Raw genomic sequence first — 9,772 nt, 5'->3', positions numbered from 1 at the left:
CCTGGAAGGCATGCTATTTAACCAAAGCAATGAGAAATGAGCTGGCTGAGCTGGTGCGAGGGCTGCCAACGTCACTGAGACATTCAGGAGGACTTTTGTCTATTGGTCAGGGCAAATGGCAGGAGATGCTGTTAGGTGACTGGGCTTCCATAGCAACCGGGATGCAAAGATCCTTCAAGGGTAGGGGCCAAATGGAGATAGGTAGCCATCAGAGGCATCATCAGCGATGCTGGAGGTGAGATCACCCAGGGGGCCAGACCCAGGGGAGCAACAGAGATAATGAAGAGAGCGTTTTTTTGGGCTCTCTTCAGCGAGCAGAGGGCCCCCGCATATTGTCACAAAGTTGTTCACGTCTTCATAACACGCTGAGACCATTAGCTCCAAAGCCCATCAAACTCAAAATTCTAAATTGAAAGCATCCAATGGCTTTCAATAGAGCCCCAGTAGATTTTTAGCTACATAGAGCCTGCTCACTTGGCATACCCTGCAAAATATCCCAAGTCCACATCTGCCAGCCACAGACAAGACGAATCCTGGAACTGCAACACTCCAGCACAGTTGCCCTTTGGAGCTCTGCTGACCCAGAGACCCCCTGCCGTGCTGCCGAGTGACATCTCCCACACATCTAAGCCCTCTCTGGGTCCCCTCTTCCCTGCGAGTTCTCTTGCCTTTCTCCCCTCTCCCTGGCTCCGGGAGGTCTGTGCGAGACACCTCCGACTCCCTGCCTATCAAAGCACTGCCCAAAGCAAGCGCGTTGTGTGCTACCGCCCCCTGGTGGCCACATATTTTCCTGTGTTAGTCGCTTCAGGCCTGTTGACTCTTTGCGACCCCATGGACTGTAGCCCACCAGGCTCCTCTGTCCATGGGGTTTTCCATCTGAAGTGGGTTGCCATGCCCTCCTCCAAGGTATCTTCCTGACCTGGGGATCGAACCAGAGTGTCCTGCATTGCAGGCAGATTCTTTACTGTCTGAGCCATTATGGAAGCCTTTTTTCTTGCTTAGCCCTCACATCCTTCAACTGGGTACAGGAATCCAGAGGGACAAGACAGATGAGCAGCCAGCAGGGGTATCACTCAGTCTGTGGAATAACTAGGAAGCAAGGAGCGGTGGTCAGGAGGCTGAGGGCAGCCATCCGGATAAAGGTCATGATCCTGTGCCCTTCTAGACCTGAGCGGCTTTCAGACCTGGAACCCACTGAATAAAGCAGAGGAAGAGTCCTCAGAAGAATGGGCCCTACGACGCTGCGGCAAGTCTGTAATCATTGCCAGTGTCCTTCTCAAAAGAGATCTAGGGCCATTTATTTCAGTAGTTATTCCCAGGGGAATGGTGACAATTCGGACATTTGAAGGACTATTGGATACATATTCTAAGTTGATACCTGGGAACCCAAAGAGTCATCATGCCCCCATCCTGATAGAGGGGGGCATAGGGGAGCCTGGTAATGTGTGGAGTTCTGTCCTGGGTCACTGGACCCATTGGAATGGGTTTGAAGAGTGAAGATCTCTGTTACATGTTAACACACACCAGAGAGCATCTACCAGGGAAGAGGTGTTTAATAACCAAGTGAACACAATGACTCAGCCAGTTGTCATCAGCCAACTTCTGACACTACAGTGCTGACCCAAGCATAGCCATGGTGACAGAGAGGCAGGGGCCCAAAGCATGAGTGTCTATTCATAAAGACCGACCACTGCTACTGCCCAGGGTCCAGCCTGCCAGCCGTAGATCAATGCTGAGTCTCTAGACACACACACATACTGAAAGTAGATCAACATACCCCTTGGTGTAAAGTGACCAGTGACTCATCCTGACTAGGATGGACTCATCACTGGGATATATGTTTGCCTTTCCTGTTTGGAATACTGAAGCCAACACAACTCTGTTTACACAGTATTACCCTGGCAACATGGGATTCTGCAAAACATCATATGAGACCACAGGACTGACCAGGGCACATGGGTACATGAGCAGGGCACCTGTTGGCACAATCATATATTCCACCACCCAGAAACTGCTGCCCTGCAAGAATGATTGAGGTGCCGGCTCCCAGATGATCTCGTATGAGGCTGGGGTACCATCTCCAGGATTCAGCAAAGCTATTCTGTGGCACAGTGCTCCCAATGGACAGAACACAGAAGGTTGTGAAACATGGTATGGAAGTTGAAGTGGCTCCGTGTGTGTTTTTTTTTATTACCAGAGACCCACTTAGTGAACTAAGGTTTCTTTTCCTTGACACTCTAAGTGCCTAGAGGTCCTTGTTTCCAGAAAGGGAATGCTTTCACAACAGAACTCTATTTTAAATTAATTTATTTTTGGCTGCACCGAGTCTTCATCGCTGCCCATGGGCTTTCTCTAGTTGCAGTGAGCAGGGGCTACTCTCTCCAGTTGCAGTGTGTGGGTTTCTCATTGTGGTGTCTTCTCTTGTTGCAGAGGACAAGCTCTAGAGCTTGAGCTCAGAAGTTGTGGTGCACCAGCCCAGTGGCTTCACAGCATGTGGGATCTTCTCAGACCAGGGTTGTAACCTGTGTCTCCTGCATTGGCAGGCAGACTCGTAACCACTGGACCACCAGGGAAGTCCTCACTATGGAACTTTAAACTTTAAGCTGAGGCTACTGCTTGGCCATTTGGAGATCCCTGTGCTAAGAGACTAGCCAACCAAAGAAAGGGGTCACCATCCTGCCTAGTGGGTAATTGACCCTGATCACTGGGAGAAGGGAGGCTGCTGTTACTTAAGGGGAGCAGAGGGGAATGGATCTTTCTCACAAGTGATCCAGTAGCACAATCTCTTGGTACCCTAACCCTAACCCTAATTCTGATGGCAAATGGAAACATCCAACAGCCATAGCCTGAGAGGGTTATGGTTGCCAGAGACTCGAAGTTCTCATGGATGAGGTTCACCCTGACCAGCGGAAGTGCTACTTGAGGGTGAGGGGAATCTTGAATGGGTAGTAGAGGAAGATGATGAGTATCAGCTATGGCCTTGAGTCCAGCTGCAGTGTGTCCCAGTGAGTCCCCTCAGAACTTTCCAGATGGGATTGAACTTACTCTATGAAGGAGGGGATGGAGCAGCACCATGGGTAGACAGCAGCAGCCACTGTGGCAAGCCACCGGGACCCTACCCTAGGTACACCCTAACTACTGGCCTTGCTGGCTGGTGAAGATCCACAGCGACATCTCTGGGAGGAATTCAACCTTTATGGAAGGAAGCCACCTCATCCAAGGTCATACTATCTTCCCATGGCCAGCATACATTCTGTGAGCAGAGTATGCTGCAGTGAAAAGGCACAAGCTCCTTTCTTTGTTCTGGGACATCTCTGCAGGGCCATCCCAGCTTCAAAGTTCCCTGTGGCCCATCAACTTTTCCCTCTGCCCAATCTTACTTCTCCCACTCAACCCCATCTACTATTTTTTAAAAATATTTATTCATTTATTTGGCTGCGTCAGGTCTCAGTTGCATCATATGGGATCTTTTGTTGCAGTGTGCAGGCTCAGTAGCAGTGGCATGTGGGCTTAGTTGCTTCAAGGCATGTGGGATCTTAGTTCCCAGATCAAGGATCGAACCCATGTCCCCTGCATTGCAAGGGAGACTCTTAACCACCGGACTAACTCATCTGAAGTCCCGCTCATTTACTGTTGACAAGATTCTTAAATCAGTTTCCTGCATCCCACTCTCCATCTGTGCGAATCCAAGCACAATATTTTTTCTCTCATTCTTTAATCCTACTTTTTCCTCTTTCTTCCCCATTTCCCTTACGCATAGAGTGGCCATATCTCCTTGTTTGCTGGGAAGAGTCCCATTTCACTCCTGCTGATCTGGTGTCTCACCTGCTCAGTGTCTCCTTTAATTCTCAAAAGGGTCCTGATTAGACTGTACATGATGTGATCAAAATTCACTGAATTCATCTCTTATTCATCACACACACATTCTTTACGCTTATTATATTTTACTAGGTGCTGGGAATACAGACCTGAGTAAGAGATTCCAGTCGTCTGAGCACCAGACTCCAAATTCCTATTGAACTTGCCAAAAGAATATTATAATAAAAAGACACATTATAGCTGGAAACCAGAAAAAGGTGCCATTCTCATACAATAAACTTCAAGGAATTTCTCCAAGATACATTACAGGTGAGACTGGATTGAGGGGAGGGGCTGCCTAGACAGGTGTTTCCTCTGCATTCGTCTCACACATTTTCTTCAGATGAAGAACTACCCAGGGACCAGTGGAAGTCACCCCACTGGCGTGTCCTAATTCAGAGCAGTGGGAGACTGGAGATGATGTGGGGGAACTCCCAGTTCTACCTGCGTGCCAGCACCATGCACTGGGCACAGCAAGATTTTCAGGGGCACTACTCCAGCGCTCATCTGTTTGGGGCTGTATCCTAAACACGGTGTGGGCATCTGAGAATGGGAGAGGAGACTCTATATTAAAGGTCGCCGCCCCAGTTAACATGAATTGTCATAAGAAACATGAAAAAACTCTCAGACGTAAGGATGAAGCTCTTTAGTATAGCAGCCTCTAGCCACAGCTGCCTGCCTATTCTCCATAGACCCCTGGAGCTTAAATCTAGAAAAGTTAAACGTACAATTGTTCTCAGTGTTTCACTTCTTTCATCACTGAGTCCTGGAGGAGCTGAGGTCCAGACAGGACTCCACTTTGGACTTCCTTAGCGGTACAGTGGATAAGGATCCATCTGCCAGTGCAAAGGACACGGGTTCAATCCCTGGTCCAGAAAGATCCCGCATGCCATGAGCAACTAAGCCCCTGAGCCACAACTACTGAGTCCAAGTGCTGCAACTACTGAAGCCCATGCGCCTAGAGCCTGTGCTCCCCAGAAAGAGAAGCCATTGCCATGAGAAATCCGTGCACCACACTGAAGAGTAGCTCACCACAGTTAGAGAAAGACCAGCACAGCAATGAAGACCCAGTGCAGCCAAAATAATAATAAATAAATTATAAACGCCTATTACCTGAACACATACCAAAAATGGCTGAAATGTATCACTATCACATCTAAAAGATGGAGAAACTAAAGCACAGAAACCTGAAGAGGCTTGTCCAGAATCCTTGAATCTACTGCCCTTTGTCAGAAGAGTGATTACTGGCTATGCAAGTCTTTAGACATTTAAAGAGAACTTGTAGTTAAAGAGAAAGAGAGAAATTGGATGAACCAGTGTAAAGACACTGGGAAAATGACACTCTTAAACAACTGTCATCACAATGGGAGTAGAGAATGTACTGGAAGTCAACACTTAATATCAACATTGTGTGAAAGGATTCTAAACAACACTTGGGGATTATTATCAAACTGAACTGTAATGGTGCCAGTGATATTACTACAAAAATGATAAAATCCACATATCATTTCTCCCCCAAAAAATTGCTCAAAGATATAGGTTGGTCAACTGAGAAATGTATCTAAATGAAGATCTGAAGATGGTATCAACTGTTTTCCTTGAGCGGGGACCATGTTAATTTTCTTTGTATCATTCCAATTTTAGTGCATGTGCTACTGAAGTGAGTACTGTATCAACTATTGCCAAAGAAACTTTACTGGTAAAAAATTATTACCAGCCCATGTCGAAGTTGTATTTCAAATCTGCCATGAGGGAATAGTGTCCTGAGCCAGTCACTTCAAAAGCTTGTCTCTTGGCAGAGAAATGGATAGAAAACGGTGGGTACTGTAATAAAGGGGTGCCAGTTAATATTACCAGATTCCTCTCAAGGTCCACAAGTTAGAAGGTGCTCCTGACCTCCAGTAAAAGTTCTCCAAAAATTGCTCAAGAGTGCTAATTATTTCCTGGAAGGAATTGTAAATTACATCACATACAAAAAGGAAGCTCTGTCCCAAATAATTTGGGACACTTTTCTTTCTTACCATGTTACAATATAACCGTCACATTTTCATGGCTCACTTAAACAGAGAGAACAAAATCTAGACTGTGTTCAGTTCAGCTCAGTTCAGTTGCTCAGTGGTGTCTGGCTCTTTGCAACCCCACGGACTGCAGCATGCCAAGCTTCCCTGTCCATCACCAACTCCCGGCGCTTGCTCAAACTCATGTCCATCGAGCCGGAGATGCCATCCAACAATCTTATCCTCATCATCCCCTTCTCCTCCTGCCTTCAATCTTTCCCAGCATCAGGGACTTTTCCAGTGAGTCAGTTCTTCACATCAGGTGGCCAAAGTGTTGGAACTTCAGCTTCAGTAATAGTCCTTCCAATGAATATTCAGTGACCCCACAAGAGACTGAGCCAAAAAAAAAAAAAAAAAAAAAAGAGACTGAGCCAGACTTGTCTGTGAATGTCCAGGAGTCTCTGGCGGAGGTGTGGATAGACAGTGGCCTCCCACAGAGTCAGGGGCACTGAATACAACAGTTCTGGGAGCCGTGGTGTGCTGGCATAAGTCCTTTTGAAGAAGGTCATCATTACCACCATTACCCCTACCATAGTTTGGCCTCAGGCCAAACTTCAGGGAGGGGACACAGCCCCACCCACCAACAGAAAATTGGATTAAAGGTTTATTGAGCATGGCTCTGCCTATCAAAGCAAGACCCAGATTCCCCCATGGCTAGTCCCTCTCATCAGGAAGCTTCCACAAGCCACTTATCCTTACCCACAGAGGGCAGACAGAATGAAAACCACAATCACAGAAAACTAACCAAACTGATCACATGGATCACTACCTTACATAACTCAATGAAACTATGACCGTGCCATGTAGGCATGACGGACCCACTCAAGACGGATGGGTCATGGTGGAGAGTTCTGACAAAACGTGGTCCACTGGAGAAGGGAATGGTAAATCACTTCAGCATTCTTGCCTTGAGAACCCCATGAACAGTATGAAAAGGCAAAAAGACCCTATTAAAGCATGTAAATACGAAAGCAAAAGCTCTAATCAAAATGTAGGAGTATGTCTTTGTGAACTTAAGGGCCAGAAAGAGCTCTTGAATAAGACCCTAAAACACAAAATGGACACATTCCTATTTAAAACAGGACAACAGTGACAATAATGACCAGTGACAGATTCAGAGTTAATATTTGTTGACATCTAAAACTGACGATGGATAACATCTTGGCAGACAAGGTATTCCTGCAAATCATCCACAGCGACAATAGCAGCAGCAAGAAGTATTAGCAACGACAATCACCAAGGCTGAGAACCCAGTGGGAAAATGAGCCACTGGAGCAGACCCAGATGGTTAAAAAGTATCTGAAAAGATGCTCGCCACAGGAGCAATCAAAGAAATGCATATTACAACAACAGTGAGGTGAAACTTCACAGCCAACATTAGAGAATTAGATAATACCAAGTTTTTGGTGCACTGCTGACGTAAGCTGAAATAGTTGTGAGGAATAAAAACAAACTGGAACACAAAATTCAACTATGCAAAGAGAACTGAGAAAGTAAAATATGCATTCCTAGTTTCTAGATATATCAATCTACATTTCCATTCCAATTTAAAAGTCTCAATATTTATTTAAAAATATAGTGACGTTTCACATTTTGGGAAAAATACGGATTATGTAATAAATGCTATTGGTACACCTAACCATTTGGTTACAGAAGTTTAACTTCCCCCTCATAATGTACACCAAAATAAATTCCAGATGGCATATAGTTGATATATAAATAGCAAATATGTTTTGAATAAAATGAGTGAATTAAAATTTAAATATATCTACAACTAAACTTATATTCAAATTCATCTTCTAAGATTTTGGTCCTTATTGTTGAAAGTGGAACCAAGACCACAACAAACACATCTACTTATTTAGGGAAATTTTTAATGGGAAAAGAAATTATATAAAAATATAGGTCAATATTTAAATTATCTTAGAATGGGAAAGATTACCTGGCAATGAGAAAAGGAGGATATTGGAAAAAAAAGGATGGATGTAACTACATACAATTTATTTACTTAGGCCATGGCCTGGGGTAGGCAGAGCAGATTGAACCTGTGCCCCTGGCAGTGGAAGCTCAGAGTCTTAACCACTGGGCCACCACGTAAGTCCCAAACTACATATAATCTAAAGACACTTTTATTTGTAGTGGGCTCAACTGATTGCCTAATCCGACTGCCATTTTCAACTCCCATCTCTGAGGCCTGTCACATAGAGGATGGAAAAGTGGATACTTGCTTTCTCAGCTACCTATCTGACCATGGATATCATTTAACTTAATTCTAATACAGGAGACATAAAGGGTGTTTCTGGAAAAGCTTTTAAGGGGACAGAAACTTGTGGTACCTCTGTTCCTCTTGCTTCCTGCCTTGAATTTTTGCTATGGAAGTCTGCTACTGTATGAACCATCTCATTACCAAAAAGCAGTAAACATGAGACTGAAAACTCAACATGCAAACGACAGCGAGATAAGGAGCAAAAACATCAGGTAGTTAATGGCGTTAATGAGTGGTACCCCAGGTGGCTCAGTGGTAAAGAATACACTTGCAATGCAGGGGACATGGCTTTCATCCCTGGGTCAGAAAGATTCTCTGGAGAAGGAAATGGCAACCCACTCCAGTATTCTTGCCTGGGAAATTCCATGGACAGAGGAGCCTGGTGGGCTACAGTCCATGGAGTCGCAGAGGGTTGGACACGATTTAGTGACTAAGCAACACTACCCCCTAACTTTGGGGCCATCTACCCTCAGATTTCTTGTTATGTCAGATATTTAAGTGTCTTTATAACTTAGGTTACTGCTATTTTATTACTTGCACATTAAAAAATTTTAACTACATCTGTATCTGCCACCAAAAAATTACCATAAACACAATGAAGGGCAAAGACAGACTGGGGGAAATATTTGCAACATACATGATGAATTAGAATGCAACATCCTAATAAAATAGGAAATTGCAACACCCCAAAATGCAGTGGCCAAAAAAATGAATGAAATTTAATTTCTCCTTATTGGAAATTCATGAAATATAAATAAATCTAAAATAAAAGAACCAAAAGACATTTGCAATCTATCAAATTAACAAATTTTTAAAATAAGAAAATAACTTCCAGGATTGAGCAAGACTGAATGTGGGGGCAGGGAGAGAGTAAATATTGTCTTTCAAGAAGACAATTTATCACTCTGTATCAAGGTTTAAGAAAAATGCATAACCCTTGATCTTGCAGTTTTACTTCTAGGACTTTATCTCACATAGTATGTGAAAAGCAAAATCTACAAAGATGTTCATCACAGTGTTATTTATAATGGTGAAAAATCAGAAATAACAAATGTTCAACAATAGCAATTGGTTGAACAATTAATAGTGTAACTTTTCTGGAAAATGAAATAGTATGACAATATTACTAGGAAAATATTACTGTAGGAAAATATTTAGTTGTATGGAAAATATACTATATTAAATGAGCAGAAAAGTTACAAATCAGTATATAGAAATCAGAAAGAAAGGTGAGAGAAAACCCACCCAAATATGAACAACCAGTCTTTGTTAGTTTGATTAGGCGAGGTTTTGAATTTCTTTTGTTGTTTTTGTTTCTATGCATATTTTTTTCTGCATTAAACATGCATTGCTTTTGCCTAAAAGGTGCAGTTAATAAGGAGCTTCTAGGAGGCTTTAGTACTATGGGATATAAAATTTCCAGAACCTCTTTCCTCCCCCGGATCCCCTCCTTTTCTGCTCTCTGCGTCTGGTTTCTTTAGCCTCTTGTTTTCCCTGGTCAGCTTCGCTGAACGCGGATTATAGGAAGCGCTATTCGGAAGTTCAGCTCCACGGAGACCGAGACCAGCACACAGCGTTTGGAGAGCCGCGT

General features: G+C 44.0%; 1 long non-coding RNA gene and 1 other non-coding gene across 2 annotated transcripts; one reads left to right on the top strand and one right to left on the bottom strand.

Moving 5' to 3' along the window:
• The first annotated feature begins 1,398 nt into the window (after window positions 1-1,398).
• On the top strand, window positions 1,399-4,120 carry LOC132346048 (uncharacterized). The gene is made up of 2 exons (XR_009495767.1): window positions 1,399-2,151; window positions 3,952-4,120. It is a non-coding gene; the product is annotated as an uncharacterized lncRNA (long non-coding RNA).
• A 1,299-nt stretch (window positions 4,121-5,419) lies between these two features.
• Window positions 5,420-5,526, bottom strand: LOC112447909 (U6 spliceosomal RNA). Its single transcript, XR_003036176.1, has one exon. It is a non-coding gene; the product is annotated as a U6 spliceosomal RNA (small nuclear RNA).
• Between the last annotated feature and the right edge of the window lie 4,246 nt (window positions 5,527-9,772).

The sequence above is a fragment of the Bos taurus genome, chromosome 8 (assembly GCF_002263795.3).
Source record: "Bos taurus isolate L1 Dominette 01449 registration number 42190680 breed Hereford chromosome 8, ARS-UCD2.0, whole genome shotgun sequence".
Classification (NCBI taxonomy): domain Eukaryota; kingdom Metazoa; phylum Chordata; class Mammalia; order Artiodactyla; family Bovidae; genus Bos; species Bos taurus.
The sequence above is the reverse complement of the archived record's forward strand: the minus strand, read 5'-3'. Positions and strand labels throughout refer to the sequence as shown.